Source organism: Eumetopias jubatus, unplaced genomic scaffold (assembly GCF_037043125.1).
Source record: "Eumetopias jubatus isolate StellerSeaLion01/CBP00866 unplaced genomic scaffold, mEumJub1_p1.0 scaffold_9, whole genome shotgun sequence".
In the NCBI taxonomy this organism is placed as follows: Eukaryota; Metazoa; Chordata; class Mammalia; order Carnivora; family Otariidae; genus Eumetopias; species Eumetopias jubatus.
This window is the reverse complement of record NW_028274815.1, coordinates 75,422,520-75,438,965: the sequence shown is the minus strand read 5'-3', so window position 1 is coordinate 75,438,965 and position 16,446 is coordinate 75,422,520. Positions and strand designations below refer to the sequence as shown.

The 16,446-nt window shown below is 36.1% G+C and overlaps 1 protein-coding gene across 3 annotated transcripts in view; it reads left to right on the top strand.

Moving 5' to 3' along the window:
- Window positions 1-16,446, top strand: part of CAMKMT (calmodulin-lysine N-methyltransferase) — a 391,233-nt gene that overhangs the window by 25,818 nt on the left and 348,969 nt on the right. The gene's annotated exons all lie outside the window — the stretch shown is intronic.

Genomic DNA, 16,446 nt, shown 5'->3' with positions numbered 1-16,446 from the left:
ATGAGAACAATAAGAAGGGAGAGATCAATTCATATTGCTCTGTTTGATCTCTCTCTCTCTCAAGTCCTACAGGTTTGTAGTTCATATCTTATTCTTTAGCACTCAATTTTGTATTATATTGTATTCTTTGTTAATCTTTTTCTCCCAAAATAGAATTCCCCCTCCCCCGCCCCAATTGCAGGGACGGTGTCTTATACTTCTGTAATATTCATAAAACCATATCCTCTCTGGTTCAGTCTTAGAGGCTGTTAGTCTTAAGTCCATGCAACAAAAGGATTTTCAAATCACTTGAGTGTTTTACCTCTCTCGATTAAATGACATGAAAGCAAGGTGCATTCTTTAGCAATTTTTCTTTTCTTTTTTTCCCTCACCCATCCGCTACCATCCCATGTTGCTGCTGGTTCTGCACCTCTTAAATACAAAACAAAAAAATCTTAGAAAACAATTCTGCTTTCTATCAAAAGACAACTCTCATCTTCCTTTTTACCCCATTTCCTTCTAATTATTTGTCACAGTACTGAAGAATTAGCCTGACAAGACAGGATCCTGCTTGGACAGTGTGAGCCTGGGGTAGGCAGAGGGGAGGAAACTGAAGCAGACCAGTTTCACTTAGGTTGGGTGACTGTACAGCCTGGTTTGTCTGGCATGGTCCCAGTTTACACCTGTTGTTCTTAGCCTAATTATTAACACAGCTCTTTTCACTCCCAGAAATGTCCTGGTTTGAATGATAAATTATTTATGCCCATTTTTAGAAGACAAAGAAAGAGAGAAAGATTGGAGGCTTACATTAATTACTTATGTCCAGTCATAATTCTTTATTCCACCATAGTGACTTGTACAAGGTCTGGCTCAAGTGGTATTCAACAAATATGCATTGAATCATTTGAATCCTTAGTCATATCCACATGAATCCATCCGTTCTATACAAGTATATTTGTATTTGATATACTATTCTGCCTAACAGAGAGGTAAATCTGGGTCTCAGTGTTAGAGGATGTATACTACAAGCTCCACAACTTTAGAAGTCGAATTCAGAACACATAAATATTTTGATTAGCTAATGAAAAAAATGAATTACTGCCAAGATTTGAAAATAGGAAAATTCACGTAGAATTTTCTCTTAGAGAAATATAATGATCTAGCAGTCTGAGTCTCAGCTCACATGGTTATTATTATCTGGGTCTGAGCACATTCTCCATTTTGCACCCTTACCACTCCACCCATGGACATGTGAATTTGCAACCTCTGTTATGTATTATACATTTGGAGAACTTTAAGCCATCTTTGTATATTTTTCAGATTGTTTAGTTATCTACTTAAGAAGAGTCAATTCTGATTAGTCATTTTGTTTATCAAAGCTTATGAAATACTTGTAATTTCTTTTCCAATAGGCCTTTTTAAAAAATTAATTATTTTGAGTGTAGTTGACACACGATGTTACATTAGTTTCAGGTATATAAAATAGTGACCCCACAGGTTCATACATTATGCTGTACTCACCATAAGTGTAGCTCCCATCTGTCACCATGCAACACTATTACAATATCACTGACTGTATTATGCTGTGCCTTTTATTCCTGTGATGGAGATAAGCCTTTTTTAATTCAACAGGTTAATCATTCATTTTGGGGAAATATTTTTTACCTATACTTTCTAAGAATGGCAACAACTATTATAAAATATTTCTGTTCTATTTAATAAAAAATAAGCTGATACTATTTACAACATTTGTCAGCAGCCAGTACCTTTAAGAAAATGTATTTTTAAGACTTAACCATTTGATTTAAATTGTGAAATATGGTAAAAAATGAAATTGAAAATTAATGTAGAGCCATAGGAGAAATTTTAAATATTTTTGAATGTATGTTGTGTGTGTGTGTGTACAGGTGTGTGTATTTCTGTGTATATGTAAAATATATAGTTAACTTTATCTTCACTTGCCTCTTCTTGTTTATATAGATTGGAAAAGAAAAAGCAGTCTCAACAAGTGTTTTTATTAAGTGCCTATTATGTGCTATCCCGCATTTTCAATTCACAAATAATTTCTCAACTTTGAACTACCACAAGGGAATAAAACATTTTTCTCCACATGTTGAAGAAACTGCTGTGTGTTAAAATATGGATACACATCTCAGTGTCTGGTGCATCCAGGTACTTGGATGATCTGTAAATTATGTCTTAAATCTCACCAGCAAACATCTTTTTTAAATAAAAGAACTACATTGCTTCATTAATGAAGATTTGAGCCTGATAACAATTTTTAGAATATTGGCAAGAATATGGCTTGACTAACTCTAACTATGTTAAATATAAATCTAATGGTTGAACATACTGTCTCAGGACATGAAATATTTGTTTTATTTGTATTAAAAATAAAATATTTTTAAAGCTTAATGTATTTTCAGTTAAAATTATCCATATGTAGACCATCAATTTCATGTTTAAGAAGTCTTTTTTGATGCCTTCTGACCTGGTCTCCTCCCTAGGCCTGCTATAAACCTTTCATCCTGAAATCTTCCTTCACTATCATCCTGGGGATTTTCTTCACCTCTCTTTTTTGTTGGATCTTATTTCCAAAATCCCATGACTTCCTTTTTGTTTACTCCATCATTTTGAGGATTATGAACTCCAGTAGCTTCCTGAGAAAGTAAGGGAAGTATTTTTTTTTTTTTTTTGAAGATTTTATTTATTTATTTGACAGAGAGAGAGACACAGCGAGAGAAGGAACACAAGTAGGTGGAGTGGGAGAGGGAGAAGCAGGCTTCTCGCAGAGCAGGGAGCCCAATGCTGGGCTCCATCCCAGGACCCTGGGGCCATGACCTGAGCCAAAGGCAGATGCTTAACGACTGAGCCACCCAGGCGCCCCAAGGGAAGTAATTTTTTGAGAACTTGTGATAATTTGGTTGTATATAAAATGATAGAATTTAAAATAGTTTCTTTTTCACAATCATACAGCAGTGTGTTGTAACTTCAAGTGTTGCATTTGAGAAGTTTAATGCTATTCTAGTTCTTTATCTTTTTATGAAATCTGTTCTTTCTGGAATTTGACAGAATCTTCTCCTATTTTCAGTGTTTTAAAATTTTAAGATATACCTAGGTGTGGCTCTGTTTTTAAACATTGTGTTGAACATTTGGTAGGCACTTTCAGTTTAGAAAGTCGTATTTTTTCAATTCTGGGAAATTTTCTTGAATTATTTCTTTAATGATGTCCTTCCTTCTATTTTTGCTGATGTCTTTCTGGACCTTCTTTTTCCTGGACAGTTTCTCAAAATTATGTTTTCATCTTATATTTGTATATTTTTATCTTTTTTCTTTACTCTCAAGGTTATTTCTCTATCTTTCAACCTTCCTGTTAAATTTTTCATTTCTAATTTTTATACTTTTTTAATGACCCTTTTTTCTTAGTTGCCCTCCCCACCCCCCCACCATTGCATTCTTTTCATATTTCTTGATTGCCTCTCTTAGTTTTTTAAATATACTACTGGAAGTTTTTTTTTTCCTTTCTTTTTATTGTCTCTATTTCCTTCAAGTTACTTTTTCCATTTGTTTTCTTTGGCCTCTGTCTTTTATGATCGAGGCCTTCATCAAATATCTGGTGATCTTTAAGAGTTGTACACTGCACAACTAATTGAGTACTGTGGTAGCCTAGCTTGTTGATTATGGGTTTTACTGTGGGATGATCCGGCTGTTTCTTGGGGAACCCTGGATGTCTATGTGTTTAGGTGTTTCTTTTGAGCTGGTCTGTTTCCCAGAGACTTTTGAGTCCACTACTTTGTTGAGTGTGTATACCTTAGCAGCCCACATGTTAGGAGTTGGGTAGGAAGAAGAGTCTCAACATTCAGTTACTCAGTCTCCCTTTTAAAAAATATTTTACCTCACCCCCACTACCCTCCCTCTACTGAGCTAATGCTGTCCAGTCCAGAGACTCTTTTACTTTAAGAGTATTTATACTCTTTGTAGACTAGACTGGAAGATATCTGACAGGATGGAGGAGAGTTAGAGTTAGTTGCCCAGTTGTCCGGAGTGGGAGATAAGATTTCAAGGTCTAACTGCTTTGTAAATACATTTCCGACAGATCCTGTATTTAGCCCATTCTTACCTCAATTCACAGAGATGGAAATGGCTTTTTCTCAGTGCTGATTAAGGATTCAGCTTTTTGCTGTTGTCTTCTCGTGCATGTATGAACCCTTGTTTTATTTTCAAATCTACTTATTTTGTTGTAGGTGGGGTATTAGGAAGAGCATGGAAGCTAATATGTGGATTCTTACTAACATCTTTAGCCATCATTTTTAACATATATACATATACACACATGCATACACACATCAGTCTCACATAAATGCTGTAACAGCTTAAAATGGAATGAAATTTTTAAAACTTCATGTCAGTAGACCACATATGGTTCTTGTCAAATCTATGCTAAAAAAGTATTTTCAGCTTAAATGTATTGAGATGAATCACCAAGCTTTGTACAAGTTGTAGAAATTCTTTTCTCCCTCATTTCTGAATTATTCTTCAGCCTTCAAGATTCAACTCATATGCCACTTGCTTTATAAATCCTTTCCTGACTCTCCTAAGCTACAGTTTGGTGGTCCCTTCTTGTGTTTACCTGCAGACTTAAATGAGAAGATATACCATTAAAACATATCACATTGTACTCTAGCTGTGTCTAAATCACTCACTAGAGATTGTAAGCTCCTAGAGAGTGGGAGTGATGTTTTGTTCTGTATGTACAATGCCTGGCATATAGTGAACAATCAATCCATGCTTTGTGGATTAGGGAACTTAATATTCTAAAAAGGGGAACCACACTTTAAATAAATTAGGATATAATTATTTTATAAAATGTTCACTCTACAAAATAATTTACTTTAGGATTCCTTTAAATAGCCCTTGTCTCTAGTGCATTTAATTTTTCTTTACATGCTATTTTTCGAGGAACACATTCAGATGTAGTACCCCTTCTGCATTATATGTGTACCTATACACATATTTTATATTGTTCTTCTTTAGTAGGGATGTTACTTATATTTGAAGAGAAATAAATGTTATTTTGTTACACATTGGTAATGTTTTTCCCTCCAGATATCTTTTGCTGGCTGAGCACTAAGTGGCTATTTTCCTAGCTTTCTGATCATCAGTGCAATATATTTTAAGCAGCTAGTTCTAAAATACATTCAAATAGCATGTCCTGTTCCTCATGAATTGCTCTTTCTTTGCTTAAATTTCCCACTCGGACCACCAGCAATCCCTTAAGTACTTTCCCTACCAGCTAATGCTAGCTTTTAAAAATCTGCTTAATGTTACTCCTTTCTTTCTCTTTGTTGCCTCTGTCACTTAATATACCTCTATGCCTGCCTGATATTTTCCTTTTCAAGGTCTTTTTATGCTTTTAGGATGATCTTTCCTAGTGTCTTTTTCTACTATCTTAGATGCTTTGATTCTGCTGTTTCTCCATTGCGAAGAGCTTAGTAGAGGGAGGAAGTGAATATTATGGGTGACTTTTTTTTTAAGTTGTTATGTATAATATTAAAGAAGATACAAATGCTGGTGGTTACTATGTAACTAGTGTTCCAAAAAGGATTTTAATAAACTTCAGAGCCATTCGTGGAGACAAAACGTTTAAAATGGGACTGGTTTAAATTTCACAGATAAGGGGAAAAACAGAACATTAAAATTTGACAACTGTTGAAGTTAGATGATGGTAAATGGGAGTTCATTATTTCCTATTCTCTTTATTTTTATATATATAAAACCTTTTACATATATAAGGTTTTTTAAAAAAAATGAAGTGTCATTTTTTATTCTTTTCAACCTAGCAATCCCACTTTTTGATATCTGTCCTCTAGTACATCAGGACACATGTACATGGATGTTGATTACAGCATTATTTGGATTGGAAACAGTCTGATGAGTCTGTTACCATCACTAATGGAATTATTGGATAAATTACAGTGTATCTATACAATGGATTATGATGCAATGATTAAAAAGGATGAATTGAGTTATATGCTATATACTCTGGAGGGATGTCCAAGATGTATTGTGAAGTGCATTGAGTAATGTGTGTAATGTCATTTCATTTTTATAAAAAGAAACTGTGGTAATAGTCCAAAAACTGTGAAAGCATATATAGCAAATTATCAGAATTGGTTATTTTAGGAAAGTGGGACTTGAGGGGATGAGGTAGAGGAAAAATTAGCCTATTCTCTGTTATTCTTTGTATTGTTTGATTTGTTTCACGTGTGTGTTACTTTTGGGGGAAATGTTGTAAAGATTTTTAAAATATAAAAATATTTTCAAACCGAGTTTCAGTTCATCCATGATAAAAAACTCATTTTTTAAGTTTTAAAAGTGGAAAGTGATGTGCCTAGGAAACCAAATGATGCATTAGATCACAGTTTGCCTTCAGAAAGAAAAATAAATGAATTGATACTCATGTATATGCAATGTATATCGAATGCTGACTCTATTCCCAAATTTCCAACAGAAATTACCTGGTGATAATTAGAAAGAAGACTTTGGCCTTCTCTATATTAACTCAGTAGCCCTTTCCTCCCCCACCCCCCATCTGACTGTGCCTAAAATTAAAGCTTTTTTCGTTATGGTTTTGAACTAATCCATTTCATAAATAAAGATTCATAAATTCATAAATAAAAATTTCATAAAGATGTCCCATTTTCAAGAGGCCACATTTAACTTAGAACTAGGGTACCTAGTTGTATCCCTTAAGCTTCTTTGCGAGCAAAAAAACCTGACTTTGGCTAACTTAGGCAAAAATAAATGTATTGTAAGGATACTAAGTGATAATACAATTTAAGTTTCTCTTGATAATTGGGCATTTTGCTTTATGATTTAGTATGCCTCTAATTATATTTCCTGCTTTTAATTAGAGCATTGCACTGAAAGTTCCTAGCCAAACACTTTTTTGTCATCCTGCCTTTTAAGAATTAAATTTAGTTAAGTCTTTAAAAAAATTGTCATTATTTAAAAGGGAAACTTATATAGAATCCATTGTTTAAATTGTTCTCTAGTAAATGATGAGTTTGGGATTATAATTAGTTCCATTTATTATAAGAGGTATAACCATTTAAATGCTTACAGATAGTCTCAACTTACATATATTATTTTAGAATTGTCACCATTGAGTTTCTCTTTAATGTCACATCTGTGTGTGTGTGTGTGTGTGTGTGTGTGTGTGCGTTTAGCACAGTTTTTTTGCCATCTTTTTTGTTTCTTTTTTTAATTGTAAATTTCCCAGGGAAATTCTTATAAATGCTTTTTCCTGTTAAATTATGATTTTGTTCCTGTGCTGTTATTTATCATTTCTATCTACTTAAACTGGAACACACTGATTTTACATTATGACCTGTGGAACAAATTTTTCCAGAAGTTTCTCACATACCTTTTAGACATAGCACACTAATTTTGACCATATTTTTCAAGTTAATTATCTGGCTTTGTTTCACAGCAGATTCTTTTAAGTGATTTAATACCATTTTTATTATAAACTATAAATCATATTATATATAAACTTATACATATAAATTATATGTCATAATGTTATATAAAAGCCAGCTTAATGTTTTTCATTTTGAGAAGCATAAAATTCTATATACTAGATATAGGCAGCACTTGTACCTACATGGGATACATGGCACTTGTTTTAGAATCTGGCTCATGGGATTCCTGGGTGGCTCAGTGGTTAAGCATCTGCCTTTGGCTCAGGTCATGATCCCAGGGTCCTGGGATTGAGTTCTGCATCGGGCTCCTTTCTCAGTGGGGAGCCTGCTTCTCCCTCTGCCTGCAGCTCCCCCTGCTTGTGCTCTCTCTCTCTCTCTTTTTCTGACAAGTAAATAAATAAAATCTTAAAAAAAAAAAGAATCTGCCCAATGTCTAGACATTGGGGAGGGTGTGCTATGGTGAGCACTGTGAATTGTGTAAGACTGTTGAATCACAGACCTATACCTCTGAAACAAATAATACATTATATGTTAAAAAAAAGATAGTAGGAAGGGAAAAATGAAGGGGGGAAATCGGAGGGGGAGACGAACCATGAGAGACTGTGGACTCTGAGAAACAAACTGAGGGTTCTAGAGGGGAGGGGGGTGGGGGATGGGTTAGCCTGGTGATGGGTATTAAAGAGGGCACATATTGAATGGAGCACTGGGTGTTATATGCAAACAATGAATCATGGAACACTACATGAAAAACTAATGATGTAAGGTATGGTGATTAACATAACATAATAAATGAAAAACAAAGAGCAGAAAAAAAATAGAATCTGGCTCATCTTTCTCCTTACCGTCCTTTGGGGTCAAGTTTTCAACTAGTAGTAGGAGTGGGGGTGTAAGTGGCATGTTCGGGGCCAGACTTTCTAACTAGCCTTTCTTCCTACCCATTTCTCCCTTCCCTTTCGTTGGAGTCAAGGTTTAGGTTCAAATATGGGCAGAGACTGGGAGATGAGAGGGTAGTGGGTGAGTACATCTGGAATTAAGTTTTCTGCTTTATAGCTGAGAAATTGATTATCATCAAAGGATGGAGATAGGCAAATACATTGAGGATAATGGGAGCTAAGTTTCTCAGTGTCAACAAAGGGAATTACAAATATGGAAAGGCGGAAGGCTAAAACAAACTGGTGCTGAGTTAGAATTAGAAGTAGCGGCCTGGTTTCATTGCTTTGCTAGGTAGGTATGTAGGTAGGTAGGGGTGTGTGTGGGTGTGTGTGTGAGTGTGTGTATTTCCTGCCTGCGTCTGGGTATGATAGCAGTGAGCACACCTAGCACCCAGACCTTGGTTTCTAAATACTCTCCACTAAAAAGAACCAGCGATCTTTGAAGAAATGGCTGACTGCTAGCACTGGGCATTTTACTTCATAAAGTAAGAAGTCCTCAAACAGTAATTGATACATGCTCAAAGGACATAGTAACAGGTTTGAAGAGTTACCACTGACCAATTTTGAGACAGTTTGAATATCAAAATAAATGTTGTAACCCTTTCAGTAAAATAGGACTCCATGATTCCATACTAATATTAATAAATATATAAATGAGAGAGAAAATTCTGCATGTCATTTAGTAATCTAGAACCTTGGCACTAATCACATTTTGGGCAAGAGAATTCTTTTGAGTGGGAGAGGAACTGTCCTGTGCATTGTAGGATGTTTAGCATTATCCTTGACCTCTACCTACTAGATAGTAGCATCCCTACTAACCCCAACCTCTAGTTGTTAAATGCAAAAATGTCTTCAGGCATTGCCAAATTGTAATGAGGAGGCAAAATTGCATCCCCCATCCTCATTTGACAACCACTGATCTGGAAAGAATGATGGAATTGGAAAATTACCATTTGGTAACTATCGTAGTAATAACCCATTAAGGCATGAATTATCAGTGGATACTAAAACAAGTATGAGGAATAAGAAGAATGAGGAATAAGATATTAACTTAATCTCAAAACATCTCCACAAAACACTAACTACTTGATAAATACAACATGAGTATAATTAGCTTTACAGTAGGAAAATCTTTAAGGAGAACCTTGACCAAGTATTAAAATTAACATCGTATGCCTCCTAATATGATGCATTGATAGAACACAGCATTGCTTCTGTGGTAGTCCTTCCAAAAATCACAAATCATGGGGAAAATCAAACTGGAGGACATTTTACCAAGTTAACCGGACTCCGGACTATAGTTTTCCAAAATGTTAAGATCATGGAATAGGGAAAGCTAGAACTGTTCCAGATTGAAGGAGAAAAAAGAAACATGATAACTGAATGTAACGTGTGATTATGGAGTGGATCCTGGACCTATAAGGAACATGATAGAGATGATCAGAGAAATTTGAATGGGGTTTGTGGATTAGATGGTAGTATTGTGTCAGTGTTTATTTCTGATTTTGACAACTTAACTGTGGTCATACAGATGAGTGTCTTTTATTCCTCAAACACACTACACTAACTTTGAGAATCTTCCATTTCTGTTCATTGTGTCTTTTCTCAGTTTTTCTGGTGGGTGGCACCATTTCATTTAGGACTCAAGTTTTCACCTTCTTAGAGAGGTCATCCCTAATCACCCTATCTGTTATACCCACATTTCTCAAATCTCTAGCACTTTATGTTGCTTATTTTATTCATAGCATTCATTGTTTCCTGTTATTACCTTCTTATTTCTTTGTTTAATACCTAGGTCTCTCTGCTGAAAGGAAGCTCACGAGAACAGAAGCTTTCTCTGTGCTGCATCCTCAGTCTGAAACAGTGCCTGAAACCTTAGTGGACTTACAATAACCATTTGCTGACTCAATAACTATACCTGTGAAATCTGGCCTTCTGTGGTAGGCACTTGGTCATATAACCAGTCTGGGTATGTTAAGATGAGCCAGGGGGCACTTTCCAAATGTAGAAGTTAGTATCTACTGAGAAAAAGATAAAATGGTATGGTTTGGGTGTGGGGGTGGAAGGGGAGAGAGAAAGGGAAGGATAAACAGAAAAGAGAAATACAATTTTTGTAAAACAAAACTTAAACAATGAAATAGCTCCTGGGGATAGCTTGGATGTGCTTAAAGACTTGGACTTCATATAGTTTCTCTAGGGCATATTTTGCCCAAACATTGAATTAAAACCCAGTGAGTTATTGGGACCTAGCTCCTTCTGCTCTCTGTGCCAGTTAGGCTTACTTGAAGGCTATAAATAATAAAATCCTTTTAAGATATAGAGGCTAAACATCGTTCAACACAGAACTAAAAGATGGAAATAGATGATGAGTAATTCTGATCTCAAGTTCCCATGTCTTTTGGTTTTAAAGAATACATATATATCTTTTCCCTGTGAATTAATTTGTAAATAATCACCCCAAATTATTTTTGGCATTTAGTGACCCTCGGCCACTGGGAATTGAGACCACCCCCAAATGGCAAATAAGCTGCAAAATTATTGCCATTTTAACTGACCAACAACATGTAATTTTTTTGCCTTTTACATAGGTATATTTCCTCTTTAAGGTGGAGCTTTATGAGCGAGGTCAAGGGAATACTATCTATTACAATGAAAAACGTAATCTCAAAACCTTGATCAGTTGAAAAATACATTTTTCATCTTATTAACATTTTAATGTGCCTTCTCCTGAGCCCTCATTAGTTTTACCTATGTTTATAACTTGAGAGGTTGTGCAATAAAAGAGATTTCAGACATTCAAGTGAGAGGAACAGCATTGAATGTGATGTCTATATAAAAACATTGTTTTAGTTAAATGTGAGACTTGAGACCATAAAAGTGCTAGAAGAGAGCACAGGCAGTAATGTCTCTGACATCAGCTGTAGCGACATTTTTCTAGATATGTCTCCTGAGGCAAGGGAAATAAAGGCAAAAATAAGCTGTTGGGACTACCTCAGAATAAAAATGTTCTGCACAAAGAAGGAAACAACTAACAAAACTAAAAGGCAACCTTCTACTGGGGTGCCTGGGTGGCTCAATCAGTTAAGTGTCTGACTCTTGGTTTTGGCTCAGGTCGTGATCTTGGGATTATGGGATTGGGCCCCGCGTGGGGCCCCATGCTCAGTGTGGAGTCTCCTTGTCCCTTTCACTTTGCTCTTCCCCCTGCTTGCACTCTGTCTGCCTCTCTCTCTCTCAAATAAATATAATCCTTAAAAAAAAAATAAATAAAAGGCAACCTACTGAATGGGAGAAGATATTTGCAAATGACATATCTGATAAAGGGTTAGTATACAAAATCTATGAAGAGCTTATACAAAACAACACCCAAAAAACAATCCAATTAAAAAATAGGAGAAATGAACAAACATTTCTCCAAGGAAAACATACAGATGGCCAACAGATACAGGAAAAGATGTTCAACATCACTCATCATCAGAGAAATGCAAATCAGAACTAGAATGAGAGGGGTGCCTGGGTGGCTTAGTTGGTTAGGTGTCCGACTCTTGATTTCGGCTCAGATCATGATCTCAGGGTTGTGGGATCGAGCCTGCGTGGTCAGGCTCCACACTGGGCATAGAGCCTGCTTAAGATTCTCTCTCTCTCTTTCTCTCTCTGCTTCCACATGTCCCCCCCCCCCCCCCCCCCCCGCCGCCTGCTTTCTCTCTCTAAAAAACAAACAAACTACAATGAGGTACTACCTTATATCTGTCAGGATGGCTAAAATAAAAAACAACAAACAACGGATGTTGGCAAGGATATGGAGAAAAAGAAACCCTCTTGCTCTGTTAGTGGGAATGCAAACTGGTGCAGCCACTGTGGAAAACAGTATGGAGGTTCCTCAGAAAGTTAAAAATAGAACTACCCTACAATCTGGTAATTGCACTACTGACTATTTACTCAAAAAATCCAAAAACACTAATTTAAAGGGATACATGCACCCCTAAGCTTATAGCAGTGTTATTTACAATAGCCAAATTATGAAAGCAGCCCGTGTCCATTGATAGATGAATAGATCAAGATAAGGTGGGATATATATATATACACAATGTAATATTATTCAGTCATAAAAAATGAAATCTTGCCATTTGCAATGACATAGATGGAGCTAGAGGGTATAATGCTAAGCAAAATATATCAGTCAGAGAAAGACAAATATCATATGATTTCACTCATATGTGGAATTTAAGAAACAAATGAGCAAAAGAAAAAAAGAGAGAGAAAGAGAGACAAGCCAAGAAATGGACTCTTAATTATAGAGAAAAAACTGATGGTTACCAGAAAGGAGGTGGGCGGGGGATGGGTGAAATAGGTGATGGGGATTAAGAAGTTCACTTGTTGTGATGAGCACTGGGTGATGTACAGAATTGTTTGAATCACTAAATTGTACACCTGAAACTAATACAACACTGTATGTTAACTATACTAGAATTAAAATTCAAAAAAGCAAAAAAAATAGAGTTAAAAAAATATTGTTTTAAAAAGGGATAGAAAAATTGAGTTTTTGATAGTGTTTGATGAATTGCTTTGTGAAGTAATGATTGAGATAGAGGCCAGTTTCTTTACTGTCCCATTACATTTTCTGCTTTATCTACTATTTCTTTTCTAGCAATTCAATCCTAAAGAAACAGATGTATAACAGATCCTTTTTTAATGAATCAGTAAGTGCTTGACTGTGTATTGTACAGGAAAAAAAATAATTTTAAGGCATATTCTCTGCTCTGAAATTGTAGATAATTAATACATTGTCTATACAATATGATGAATATTATGTTGATTTATACAGTAGCATTTATGATGTGCAGTGTGTGATGCATACAAGGATGGATAAGATCTTGACCTTAAGGGACTCTGTTCTGAAAGGGCCCATGGGCAAGAAAACCAGAGATTACAGTGCATTGTAATGAATACAATAAAGGAGATAAATGTTAATTGTTACTGGAGTCTAGGGGAGAAGTGAGAGGTAGAGTCATTAAAGGTTTCTAAGAATGATGTACTGACTAATCCTTAAGGGCACTTGAAATAATAAGAGAATGAAATGGCACTATATTTAAAATAAGTGCAAAATTGTGTAAAATAAAATTTAGGAGTTAAGTATCTAGGACAGGAACTGGTACAGTAGAAACAACAGAAAGAGGAGACAAAAATATAGGATTGAAGCTAAAACTGACTGCAAGCCATGTTCCGTCACTTCTTGGTGGAGAAGTCTTGGCCAAATCACTTGGATTTCTGGGGTAAACCCATTGGTTATACTTTTTATGTATTTCTAGATTTGATTTATTAATATTGTTAGGGAGTTTTACGTCTATGTTCATGAGGAATATTGGTCTGTCATTCTTTTCATGAAATGTCTTTTTGCTTTGTTTTAGCATCTGGGTAATGCTGACCTTAGTTCGAAATTGTTTCCTACAGTTTGTGTTGAGTTAGTATTATTTCTTCCTTAAATGTTTGGTGGAATTCATCATTGAAGTCATCTGGGCCTGGAGTTTGTTTGTTTGTTTTTCTTTTTACAGATTTATTTATTTGAGAGAGAGAGAGAGTGAATGAGAATGAGCACACATAAGTGGGGGGAGGGGCAGAGGGAGAAGGACAGAGAGAATCCTCAAGCAGACTCCCCGCTGAGCACAGAGCCCGATGTGGGGCTTGATCCCAGGACCCTGAGATCATGACCTGAGCTGATATCCAGAATCCACCGTTTAACTGGCTGAGCCAGCCAGGTGCCCCATAGGCCTGGAGTTTTCTTTGTGGGAATGTTTATAACTCCAAATTATATGTTCTAAAGTCCAATTTGTGTGATACTAGTAAACCCATTCCAGCTGTTGTTCCCCCCTTGGCTGATTTTTTCTTTATTACTGGTTTTCAGCAGTTTGAGTAGGATTTTTTTTAGTGTGGTTTCCTTTAGGTTTATTCTATTTGTATTTTTTGAGCTTCATGTATCTATAGGTTTATAGCTTTCATCAAATTTGCAAAATTTTCTGCCATTATTTCTTCAGGTAGTTTTCTTCTTCCTCCCGCAGAGTGGGACTCCACTGTAATTACATGTATGGTAGAATGTTTGATATATTGTCCCACAGGTCGCTGATGTCCATTTTTCTCTAGTATTTTTTTTCTCTCTATGTATTTCATTTTGGGTAGTTTCCACTGGCATGCCCTCAAGGTCACTGATGTTTTCTTTTGTAGTTTCTAATATAGTTAATCTCATTCAGGATTTTTTTCATTTTGGATACTATATTTTTTATTTCTGGAAGTTCCATTTGGTAATTGTCTATGTCTTCCTTCTCTCCATCTCTCTATGTTCATGTTTTCCTCTACCTTCTTGAACATGTGCAGCATATTAACTGTTTGACATCTTTGCCTGCTAATTCTATCATCTCTGTCATTTCTGGTTCAGCTTCTATTGATTGACTTTTTTTCTTCTGTTTATGGTCATATTTTCCTGTGTCTTTGCATGCTTGATGGTTTTTTATGAGATGCCAGATAGTGTGAGTTTTATGTAGTTTTGCTGGATTGTATTGTATTCCTTTAAATTGTGTTGGACTTTGTTCTAGTGTGCAGTTAATTAGAGTCAGGTGGATCTTCTTGAGGCTTGCTTTTAAGCTCTGAGCTGAGAGCCAGAGGAGCCTTTTGCTCTAGGGCTAATTTAGGTCCATTTCTAAGGTGAAATCCTTCTGAGGATTCTAGTCAATGTTGCATGTAGTGCAAGGTTTTTTCAGACTGGTTGGTGAGAACATGAACTATTCCCAGCCCTGTGTGAGTCTTGGTAGTTGTTCTACACGCTCTTTTTTGGTGTTTTTTTTCCCTCCTTTGGGTAATTTCTTTTCATGTATACACAGATCAGTTCTCAGACAGAGAGAGAACTTATACAAGACCTCTCAGCAGATTTCTAGAGTTTTCTCTGTGCAGCTTCCTCTTCTTTGGTACTGTTGTTTTCACAAATTCTAGCTGCTTTGGTCTTCTCAAAATTGAATCTCTACCTTCTCGACTCAGACTGTTGGGCTCTGTTTGGGTCCTCACTCCCTGCATTATAGCTTAGAAACTTCTCTGGGCAGTAAGTTGTTACAATTGTAAGGATTGCTGTGTTTGTTTTGTTGTATTTTTTTCCTTAGGGATCACAGTCCTGTGCTACCTGTTGTCCAATGTCTCAAAAATATTGCCTCCTATATTGTTATCTGGTTTCCTAGTTGTTTAAGGAGGGAGTGCAATTTTAGTCCCTGTTATTCTATCTAAGCCAGAAGCAGAAGTCTCTTGCCTTAATCTTTTTTTTTTTAAGATTTGATTGATTGATTGATTTTAGAGAGAGAGCAAGTGGGGCAAGGGGCAGAGAGAGAGAGAGAATCTCAAGCAGACTCCGCACCGAGTGGAGCCCAACAGAGAACCCGATGTGGGGCTCAATCTCACAACCCTGAGATCAGGACCTGAGCCAAAACCAAGAGTGGGATACTTAACTGACTGAACCACCCAGGTGCTCCTCTTGCCTTCATTTTAAAAGACATTTTCAGGGTGCCTGGGCGGCTCAGTCAGTAGAGCATGCTACTCTCGATCTCAGGCATGTGAGTTCAAGCCCCACATTGAGTGTGAAACCTATTAGAAAAGAAAAAGGCATTTTCACTGAGTATAGAATTCTAGGTTGCTTTTTTTTTTTATCTTAGTATTTTAAATATTTTGCTCCATTGTTTTTCAGCTTGCATGGTTTCTGATGAAAAGCATGCTCTAATTTTTATCTTGTTCTTCTGTTTGTAATACTCCTTTCCCCCCTGACTGTCTTCAAGATTTTCTTTTTCTGTTTGGTTTTCAGCTCTTGATTATGATATGCCTAGATATATTTTTCTTTATATTTATCCTGCCAGAGGTTCTGTGTGTTAGATTCTGTGGTTGGTTGCCTCATTCATTTTGGAAGCTTCTTGGCTCTTATCTTTTCACATGTATATTCTGCTTTTTTCTCCTCTCTCCACTGATTCCAGTTACACACATGTTAGCACTGTTTGATGTTATTCCATAGCACTTGAATTCTCCAT